The sequence below is a fragment of the Sorex fumeus genome, unplaced genomic scaffold (genome assembly GCF_029834395.1).
Source record: "Sorex fumeus unplaced genomic scaffold, SorFum_2.1 ptg000063l, whole genome shotgun sequence".
Taxonomy (NCBI): Eukaryota; Metazoa; Chordata; class Mammalia; order Eulipotyphla; family Soricidae; genus Sorex; species Sorex fumeus.
The window spans coordinates 64,091,675-64,103,210 of record NW_026606120.1 but is presented as its reverse complement, the minus strand read 5'-3'; positions in this window follow the sequence as shown (position 1 = coordinate 64,103,210).

Here is an 11,536-nt window from a genome sequence, read left to right as displayed (position 1 = left end):
TTAAAAATTATAAAATGTGGCATTTCTAATTTCCTTGTTCAGTTTTTTACTTGATCTATTGTTAAACTTAATTCCTTCAGCTCAGGAGAAATCACTGGAAATCACTAGAAATCTTAGGATTTTATTTCCACTTGAAATTTCTGTTGATATTTTCTTTTTTAAAATCTAGTTTTTAAAAGAAATCTAGTTTTTTTGAAATAAAAATATCGAATTGCTGATTTTTTAAATATAAATTTATTTACTGAGTCACCGTGAGAACAGTTAGAAAGCTTTAGGGTTTAAGTCTTGGTCATACAGTGATCCAACACCCATCCCTTCACCAGTGCACATTTTCCACCACTAAAAACCCCAGTGTGCCCCCCTCCCACCCTCCCTTACCTGTGTGGTAGATGATTTCCACATTTCTCTCTCTCTACTTTGATTACATTCAATATTTTGAAACCAGACCCACTGTTATATTTTGGAATTTTTAGACCTGCCGAAAAGGCAACACTAGACAATTTTTTTCCATTCATGATTATGAATAGCATATGATGCCATGTGGTCACTATTGTGGCTGTGTGATTTTGCAATTCTGAAATTTTAATAATTAAGTCTGGAGAGGGGGCTGGAGCGATAGCACAGCGGTAGGGCGTTTGCCTTGCACGCAGCCAATATGGCCGACCCAAGTTCGAATCCTCTGCCCCTCTTGGAGAGCCCGGCAAGCTACTAAGAGTATCTAGCCCGCACAGCAAAACCTGGCAAGCTACCCGTGACATATTCAATATGCCAAACACAGTAACAACAAGTTACTGGACCCGCTCGAGCAAATCGATGAACAATGGGAGGACCGTGACCGTGACCGTAAGTCTGGAGAGATTTCTGCCAAAAGCCGCTAGGTTCCAAGATTCATTTGTGTGTCTCGTCTCTGGGATCATGACCGTTGAGAAGCTTAATAACTAGCCAGAAGGGCCATTCTTGGGTGATGTCTCAGGGTCTCGTGGGGGCGGGGGAGGATAAGGACCAGCTCCGCCCCATCCCGTGAGGCCCTTCATGTTTTGTCACTGCTGGCCTGTACCTGAATGTCCATTGGGCTCTGGAAGATGGCAGCCACTGAGCTGCCAGGAGGAATAGGCAGAGGGAGAACACCTTTTTCTATCTGGGGTGGCCTAATGCAAAGTCCGGACAAATTTCTGCCTGAACCCGCTGGGTTCCGAGATTTGTTTGTGTGTCTCTCTAGTTGCTGATTTTTTTTAATGCCCTGAAATGACATTCAAGTCTTTAAAATTTTAAAGAGCTATAGCACAGGGGTAGGGCGTTTGCCTTACAAGCGGCCAACATGGCCGACCCAGGTTCAATTCCTCCGCCCCTCTCGGAGAGCCCAGCAAGCTACCGAGAGTATTCAATATGCCAAACACAGTTCTAGGCAAGTAAAGTTTTTACTTCACCTCTTGTGAAAGTAATTGCTAAATTTCTATTTAACTTGACAATTCTAGTAATACTTTCAATTTAATCTATGTAAGTTTAAAAGTACTTTCTCTGTACCTGCCTAGATCTTAGGGAAATGAGGTGTCCCATTCCCTCACCCCAACACACACACACACAAACACACTCACACTCACACACACACTTACACCCCAGGAACTTTCTGTTTAGGTGGGGATGTGAGTAAGAGACAGATACACATTAGTCAGTGTTCTTCAGCAAAACAGAACTAGCAGGATGTGTATATATTCTCCGGTTGAGGGTGGGGTGGATATTCTTTCCTGGGAACAAGTCTGAGAGCAAAGGTAGCCAAACAGAAGGAACAGAAGGCCATCTGCCCTCTATTAGGTATGTTCTAAGGAACCTTCCTCAGCTCTGATCCCTTAGCAATCAATAGACTGACTTAGATGAAAACCATTCTTTAGATTATTACTGGATTTTTTTCTTTTTTAAGGGAGAACCAATAGAAACTCATGCAAATACCACTTTGAAGGTCACTATACTTCTCTGAAATGTATTCATGTTGTTTCAGTTCCATATTCAACACCTTAATCCCAATGGGGAAATGATATATGTTTTTGTTTTGTTTCTGGAGTCACATTCCATCTTCATATACACACATTTAACCTTCAAGCCATAGGTTATATTTGGATCCTCTTAGCTCTGGGATTTCATTGCCTTCTAGTGTTGTTTCTGGCATTGCTTTTTTCAACATGGTTTCATTTTTCAAGAATCAGTGAAGCTTGAGATAACATTCAACTGGGAGCCAAATGGTTGACTTTACTTCACTTGGTCCATTAGTAGTGCCACTATCATCTAGTATAAGCCATAGGATCTCTCTGTCTCAGTTATTCATCTGTAATGGGAAAATTAAGTTATTTGCCCAGAACTTGTTGTGAGGGTAAATTAGATGACGCATGAAAAATTATTTTAAAAAATTTCTTTGGGGGGGGGTCACACCTGGCGATGTACAGGGGTTACTCCTGGCTCATTTGCTCAGGAATTAATCCTGGCAGTGCTTGGGGGACCATATGGGATGCTGAGAATTGAACCCCAGTCGGTTCTATGCAAGGCAAATACCCTACCTGCTGTGCTATCACTCCAGCCCCCTTAAAATTTTTTTTTAAAAAATCTAAATTTATTTTAGAAGTTGTTCACAATAATTTATTACATTCAATATTTCAAATCAATCCCACCACCTTTACACCTCCCCACCACCATTATTTTAAATTTTCCCAATCACTACCCAAGCCTGCCCAAATAGCAGACCCTAAATAATTTATTTTGCACTGATTGTTCTGAAAAATCTGCCAAAAATGATCAAAAAAAGTTTCCTTAGAAGAAAGCATGTGAAGATTTCTGTATCTCACCGTGGAGCCATTAAGCCCTTGTATAAGAGATTACTAACATGTTGTTACAGGTTGAGCCTTGTATCCTAATCAAAATCGGTTGCCTTTTACTTTACATCGATCCAATGTGGTGTCCTACTACTAGTACATCTGGTGTGCTATTACTAGTAGTCCTAGTGGTGTAGAGTATGAAAAGTTGTGTGGCTATATGCTCCAGGAAATCAAAAATTTAAATAGGGGGACAAAGCTGGAGTTAAATTTTTAACTGATGGTGACTTTGGGTGCCGGAGGCATCTCTGCAGTTTGTTGAGCTCTTCTGAGAATTTTTTGTGAGTCTCTGGATCATGGCCATTAATGAGCTTATATGATGCCAGAGGCAGTTCGTGGGTGTGACTGCCAAGCTTCGGGAAGAACTGGGAGATGGGGGAAGGTCACCCCTTCCTGACTCCAAGCAAGTCTGGAGATTTCAGTCACAAGTCCTGCATACCTGAGTTTTTCAGAATATTTGCTCTTGTATAAAGCTCGTCCAAGCCTGTGGAGATCATCTGTGAGCATGGCAGTGATTGAGTTCTGGAAGTTTTTGGCTGCTGAGGCTCTATTTGGGTGGGTGGTAGGCTCACCCATCCCACTCCAGGGTTCCTGGATGAGACAATGCATGACAAATTCTTAGGCAATGCTTTAAGAAATTAGTAGTACCCAATAAGCAAAAACTGTTTTTTTATGTGATCTCAATTTATATTTCCCTTTTCTAGGTGGGGGCCACATCTAGCATAGGGCTTACTTCTGGCTTTGTGCTTAGGGGTCACTCCTGGCAGTGCTAAGGGAACATATGCAGTGCAAAGGATAGAACTGGAGTTAGCCATGTGCAAGGCAAGTACCTTAACCCTTGTCCTGTCTCTCCAGCTTTACATTTTTATCTCTGTAGGTCTGATTATTGGAGCCTGTCTTTACCCATTAACATATTTTACCTCTTTGCAACAAGAGGCAACAAAAAAGAGCGTGGCGGTTGAATAACTTAATGTACGATTTTATACAACAAATGAAACTCAGTACCCCAAAGTTTCATTTTTCTTACTTCAAATGAGATCAAAATAAAGCTTGCTCTGAGATGAAAACCAGGTTCCTCTTTGCTCTGATACCACCTAGCTGAGTGCTCTGCCTATAGCAGATGGTCAGTGAACTAGAGTAAGCACAACACTCTGACTCTGTATCTGAATTTATTTAAGTTTTATTTCACAGTGCAGGCCACTCATTGCCTTGATTGAACATTTTTCCTTTCACATATTCCTCAGCAGAAAAGCTTATTCAAGGATCAGTTAAAAGGGTATTTATATCTGATTTTCCCACATGTATACTAGACAACTTTAGGCAAAAGTTAAAGTTTCTTACATTCTATTTTTTTAAAATCAAGATGACAAATACTGAAAAAGGTATTTGTGAGGATCCAGTTAACTACACTTTTTAGGAGCGCCTGCAAAGTGCCAGTCATGGTTCCAGAGACTGAGTATTCAGTAGTGAACAGAAAATGGTACATTTGTAAGATACTTAGCAGTGCCTGGTATTCCGGAAGCTTCAACATGTACTGTCTATTGTCGTGAATATCATCATCCATCTCATCTTTTAGTTATCATCACCATCATAGCTATGTTATGGTACTATGCACAAAATAATTTTACAACAATATTTTAAAATAATTAAAAATATATTTTGAAATTCTTTAGTCTCAATAAAAATTAATAGATCCCAAATCTCCTTGGAAATTTCTGGCAGATATGTTTTCCCACAAAGGTGTCTATGATTCTCAAGAGAATCAGGGAATAAGGCAAAAGGCAAAAAAAAGAGATTCAAACAATTGCAATTCTGGTATAGCTGTCTACTGACCTGTTGTTAGCACTTGAAAGAATGGCTATAATACTCTGGACATCATAAAAATCAACTTATATGAAAAATAATCGAGTGATAATTTGGCATAAATGGATACACTGTGGCATATTTTTATAATGAAATATGACAACATTGAAAAAGAATCAATGCATCTAATTCAATAATTACTAAAAAAACTCACAAAAATTATGTTGAACAAAAGAACTAAAGATACTGTATATTTGGATTTACTGTGATAAAGGCAGACAAAAGTAGTTAATGGTGATAGAAGTCAGAGTAATGGAGGCCCAGATACAGTACAGTGTTAGGGCACAACCATGCATCTTACCTTGGTTTGATTCTCTTCACCACATGATCCCTCCAGCATTGTAGGGTGCAGCTCTAGGGGTACCCAAGCATTGCAGTGTATGGTTAAGAACGTCCCCACACTGCAACACAGGATAATGCTGGGTTTGAGCAATACTGCATTGAATTACCAGCATTGCTGGTCAAGAACCATCAATGCGTCCCCCAGGCCTCCTGATCTCCTGGGAGATCTATCCAAAATAATTCATAATTGTCGTTACTTATGGGGTAAGTACTGGCTGTATGAACACAAAAGAAACTTCTTGGTGATAGAAAATTTCTATATCTTGATCTGGGTGGCGATTGTATAGATGTAAAGATATATAAAGATTATCTCTCTCCCCTCATACTTTTTACATTTTACTATGTAAAAATATGTCATACAGTTTACTCAAGATGTGATATTACCTTTAACAAGGAATATTCTATCAGTACAAAGAAAAGACTTAAAATTAGGTTCTCTCTCCCTCTCTCCTCTCTCTTTGTCCCCCCCCTCCCCCCGCCCGCCACCTCTTCCCCTGCCAATTTACCTCTCAGGTTAAGCATGGTTGAGACTGGTATTAACCTGAGCTTTTGTATTTGTACATATTCTCTTCCTTCCTCAAGATTCTCAGCAGAACTTACTGGGGGAAGGGGTTGATCAGCAGATGATTGGAGTAAATCATTAAATAAACAGAAAAGAAGTTGTGGGCTTAAGAGATGCTGCCAAGAATTCTGAGAGTGAATTCTAACTGATCATTAGATGAAGCTCTTATGACTTACACCCTTGATTTTGACAATGGAGCACAGGGTACCTTGACATGACTCAGAATTAAATAGGATAATGTGAGTCTTCAACTTAGCAAGTCATTGTTTTGAGTCAATGACAATGACCTTGAAAAGATTGAGAATAAGATGAATGCAGAATGGGGTTTGGGGGTATTCCAGGTCTTCAGTTATTTCCAATGTACAGTTTTTGGTGTCTGCTATTTTTTCCTGCAGAGCTGATTTATACCTGAGGGATAAGCAAACAGCTGGTTTGTTTCCAGTCTCTTTTTAACTTGGGTTCGGGGCAGGACACGATGGTGTGTGCAGAGAGCAGTTTGTGCCCTGAAGTGCCACAGAGAAGAAAGTAGGGAATCAAAACATGATGTTAGATGTGCCCATGTGCTGAGAGCTCATTTCCCAGCTGGGCCCACCGCCCAGTCATGGGGGACTGGGAGGTTACAGCAACAGCCTCTATGCAGAGGGATAAACCGACACAGAGAAGGCACAGAAGTAAATATAGTTCTTTTTTATAAGGTGGGAATGGAGGTGGTGGGGGGGTTGAAAAAAGTAAAACTAGGAAATGAGTGGAACTGAAAAAGTGGGAAAAAGACAGAAAAGAACAATTAAAGAATAGTTACTTGACAACCTCCAAATCATAATTAGGAGAAACTTCCTGGCCTCACATTTTCCACATAAACACTCGGGTGCCGGGCAAATTTAATGGCTCTCTGACTACTGCAGTGGGGAGCAGCCTCTGTCCAAACCCAGCAGCAATTGACGTCACAGACTGAGTGTCTCAGAGGACTGTGCTCCGCTCCCCTCGTTTATAGGTTTGACCCTAACCTTTCCCAGATGTGCAACTGTTCTTCCTTCCAAACAGGGAGTTTCAACATTGGGCATTGTGTGTGCTCTAATTCCACTCCTGCAGCAAAAACAAAAATCAAGTTCCTGAGTTTTAGACATGGGCTTGTGCACAGGGCGTTTCTCCAGGCTGTGTCCCACTCAAGGCTGATGCCAGGAGGTTCTGCCTTTACCGTGCTTGTTATATTAGGCTTTGGGATTTTACTCCTGAGCCCCTCTGGCTGCCTCTCTTTGGCTGTGGGAGGTTAATGAGGCAAGGGAGGTTTTTTCAGATCCGACTGCAGCCTCCACCCCTTGTCCTGGCCAAACTCTGGCTTCCTGGTTCCAGACACACACACACACACACACACACACACACACACACACACACACCACACAATATTTGCAGTTGTACTAATACTTCTGGGTGACTCATGGCCTCGTGGCTTCTCCCCTTCTGTTCAGGCTGCTGGAATGGCCTCTCCCCTTGTCCCTTTTGGACTTGGTGGACAGAATCCTTTTTTAATCCAAGGGACTGTGCAAACTTCCTCTGCTCCTGGAAATCTTTACCAACTTCCTCCCCACTGCCCCCAGCTCCAAGGACTGTTTCTCAGTAAGTCCCCTGCTCTGCTTTCTATGTTTAAGCTTATAACTGCTTAATCACATGGGCATGACTGCTTTCCTCTCAGCTGAATGCTTGAGTTGCTTGTTTATCTTTGTTCTCCAACCAGGCTTTAAGTCTTCTTAGAACTGGGGCCTCGCACTTACCCATCACTGAACCTCTCATTTGGTAATTAACCTGATATATAATAGATATTCTGTAACTATTTGTTGAACACATTGGTAAATAAGTTCGTGAAAATGAAGATAATGGTAAAAATGAAGATTATAGAAATCTGGTGTCTTGCTGTTTTTGGAAGTCGGTGATGATAAAATAGAAAGGCCTTACTGTCATGGATAAAGAACACCATTGGAAAATAAACAATAAAAATTTACACAATAGAAACCATTATTTTTGTTCTTGTGGGCCCTTAAACATGTTACTTCCTAAGTACTTCACTGATACTATCTTAATTCTTACCATAACTCTTTTCCAACTGGAAAAGGAATCTATAATCATTGTTTATAATATTTCAAGCTTCTATACAACACGATCCTGTAGCCTGAAGTAGACTAGTTCCAAGACATCTTCACCGTTTAAAAAGCAACAAATCCCAAAGCATCTGAACAAAGGATCATGACTTCAGAATTTCCTCTGTGCTTTTCTGGTTATGGGGTGGAAAGTGGGGGGGGGGGGGCACGCTTGGCAGTGCTCAGGCCTTACTTCTGGCTCTGCACTAAGAGATTACTCCTAAAAGGATTGGGATGCTGGGGATTGAACCTGGGTTGGCTGCAACCCTACCCACTATACTATCTCTCTGGCCCCATAACTTGGCTTCTAAACGGATTGACTTAGTTCCCATTTCCCTTTACATATCCTTACTCTCCTCTTCAGCAAATCAGAGACCAAATATATAGGTGCTCCAAGGAAGTAGAAAATCAGGTCACCACAGTGTTACTTTTCAACAGCTACTATCTCTTTCCAACTGGCTTACAATCATAGGATGATTTCATGACTTCCAGCAGCCAATGGGGATAGAGGATACTTTCTTCTTGTTACCATTTTAATTAGTGGAGTTGGAGGAAGAGTAACTATTTCTTGTCCTTTGAAAGGGAAACTGGCAATTGTGATGCTTTTCCAGGACCTGGAAATCTTTTCTATCTTCTCATTGGAAAAGGAAATGTTCAGAGGGAGTTTCCTGTCTTTCTCTTAGGATATGTAGTTCTCCAATGAAGAAGTTTAGCATTAAGTGGATTATTCCCTCTAAAGTTTCTTAGGATTCATATTTATGAAAGGTAATTTATGAAATATACAATTTAATGATGTACCACAATTATGTCCCTATAATAACATATGTTATATATTAATTTTAATTATGTAAGATAATTTCTAAATTATGTAAATAATGTAAAAGCCAGGTCCTTATTATTCTGTGGTTTCCTGTTTTTTTTTCTTGCAGCTTCATTCAGATCTGTCTTCATTCAAAGAACATAAAGAGGCTTCCCAGAGTTGCAGGAAATTTTCCCAAGGAAACTGAATTTGTGAAGCTGGGAGCACGATGGAAAATGAGAAAAAAGAAATATGTGCTTTTCCTAAATTGTGGTAGGCAGGGATGTTAAGATTACGTTCTTTTTATATTTCAAACTCATGCCCTTTGTCTTTAAATCAAATGTCAATGTTTTATACATAACTGTAGCCTATGGTGGAATAAGTCTTGCAGTCTTTTAAACTTTCATTAACTGAATTCTCTAAGGACAGAAAGTTAAGAGAACAATGGTAAAATGTGAAAATAATTCCCAGCCAAATCAGATAGAAGAACCTGAGGAAGAAGAGAAGGGAATGAACAAAATAACATGTGAATGCACCAAAAAGAGGGAGGAAGCCTGGGAAAGTGAAGCTGTCCTATTACTTCCCCAGTCAGGAAATTATTGCTAAGTTAATTTCACTAGTACAGGGAAAAGTAAAGTCAACACACTATGAGTCTGTTGAGAGATTTAACTCTCATCATCTCAGTGTTTTTAAAAAACATTCCACTCTAATGATGAGAGGATAGGGAAGAATAATAAAGCTTATTAGTTCTGCCTCTGGGACTATAGTTCCCTGAATTATTATCTCTAACAGACACTTATAATAGTCTTATTCTGCAAAGCACAGAGGGCATTGGAGATACAAAGCTGCCACTTGACCTTTCATCAGACTGGTCCTGAGTTCTCTGAGTGTAAACCACAGAGATGAAAAGGAGCATCAGTAAAAGCGAGCTGCATCTTGAATGAGATCTGCCTCTCTCAAGGTTGCCCAACTACTGCATATCTAGCTCTGAGTTATTTTCTACCTTGTAGTAGGCATCCTTCTCTCTACTTCTTGGATCAACCCAGTTGAGCTCTTGACTCTGTGCTCGGGATCATTCCTGGCAGGCTCTGGGGTACAAATATAAGGGATACCTGAATTTGAACCCTGGTCAGCCGCATGTAAGGCAAGCACTATACCCATTGTTCTATCTCTCTGACCTGGTTTAGTAATATTATATTTATAATATTTGCATCTATGTTCAAGTGTAGGGAATTGATTTATCTATGTTATCTTTTAATAAAGACTTGGTGCATTTAAGTCAACATCAAAATTATAAAGATTTCCAAATATATATCTAGAATTGCTTCTTTATTTCTATTTTTCTTTTTTGGAAGTAGAAAGGCTTATTGGATAATAGAAGGGAAAGGGAAAGAAATTCCCCCAACCAATGAGGAACTTAGTACAAGACTAAGTTGCTTCCTTTATTTCCCTCTTCTCTGAGTTTGACTAAAATTAATTTTATTTCTTTCTTAAATGCTTAGATAAAATTTCTCACAAACTTACTAGATATCAAGTTTTTCTCTGTCTGTACATCAAGTAGGACCCAATTTTTGTGAGTATAAGACTATATTTACTACTACTCGGATCGGGGCTGAGCATCCTCCACCCAGATCCTCCGAATTCCAGTAGGCGGGGGTCACACCCACCAACTGGCCCCCTGGTGCCATGTAATCCCATCAACGGCCAAGACTCAGAGACTATAAAAACCAGCTCCCAAAACCGCGCAGCCGTAAATGTGGCCGCGTGACATCTTATTATGACATCTTATTATCTCATTCCTACTTTGGACAAACTGGCAGGCTACCGAATGTAACCTGCCCACATGGCAGAGTCTGGCAAACTCCCCGTGGTATACCCAATATGCCAAATACCAGTAACAATGATGGGTCTCATTCTCCTAAAGAGCCTTGAATATAGCCCTTTCTTAAAAATCTCAGGGCTAGGATGAAGGACTGGGGCCTGCTCGAGGCAATCGGCGAATAACAGGATGGTCATGATTCGTGATTCGTGATTCTTGTTTCAGTTGTATCCAGAAATTCCAAAGCAGAGTGGAAAGGCAGGTTTATCTCCAGTTTTCTTTTATCACAATAGTAACAGTGACAATAGTTATAACAGCAATCATATTTTATTGACTGCTTATTCTATCCAAGTACTAACCAGGCCCGACCCTGCTTAGCTTCCGAGATCAGACGAGATCGGGCGCGTTCAGGGTGGCATACTAACATCAACTTTATGTATAATTTATCTAAGCCACTTTATATAATTTCTAGTATTTACATTGTTCTTTTTTTTAATGAATCACTGTGAGGTACAGTTACAGACTTAGAAACTTTCATGCTTATATTTCAGTCATACAATGATCGAGTACCCATCCCTTCACCAGTGTCCATTCTGCACCACCAATGTTCCCAGTATCTCTCCCCCTTCCATCTCCCTCCCCCATCCCATCTCTGTGGCAGGCGCATTTTCTTTTACTCTCTTTCTCCTTCTGGGTGTTTTGGTTTGCAGTACAGGTAATAAGTGACCTTCATGTTTGGTTTATAATCTACTTTCAGCATACATCTCCCATCCCGAGTGGGCTCTCCAAGAATCCTTTACTTGGTGGTCCTTTCTCTATCTCAGCTGCCTTTTCCCCCAGCATGTGAGCTGGCTCCCAAGCCGTGGAGCAATTCTCTTGGTCCTTGTCTCTACTATCCTTGGGTGTTAATCTCCCATTCAGTTACTTTATATTCCACAGATAAGTGCAGTCCTTCTCTGTCTGTCCATCTCTTTCTCTCTTTCTGACTCATTTTACTTAACATGATACTCTCTATGTAGATCCACTTATATGCAAATTTTGTGACTTCATCTTTTCTAACAGCTGCATAGTATTCCATGGTGTAGATGTACCAAAGTTTCTTTAACCAGTCATCTGTTCTCGGGCACTCGACTTTTTTCCAAATTCTGGCTTTATTTG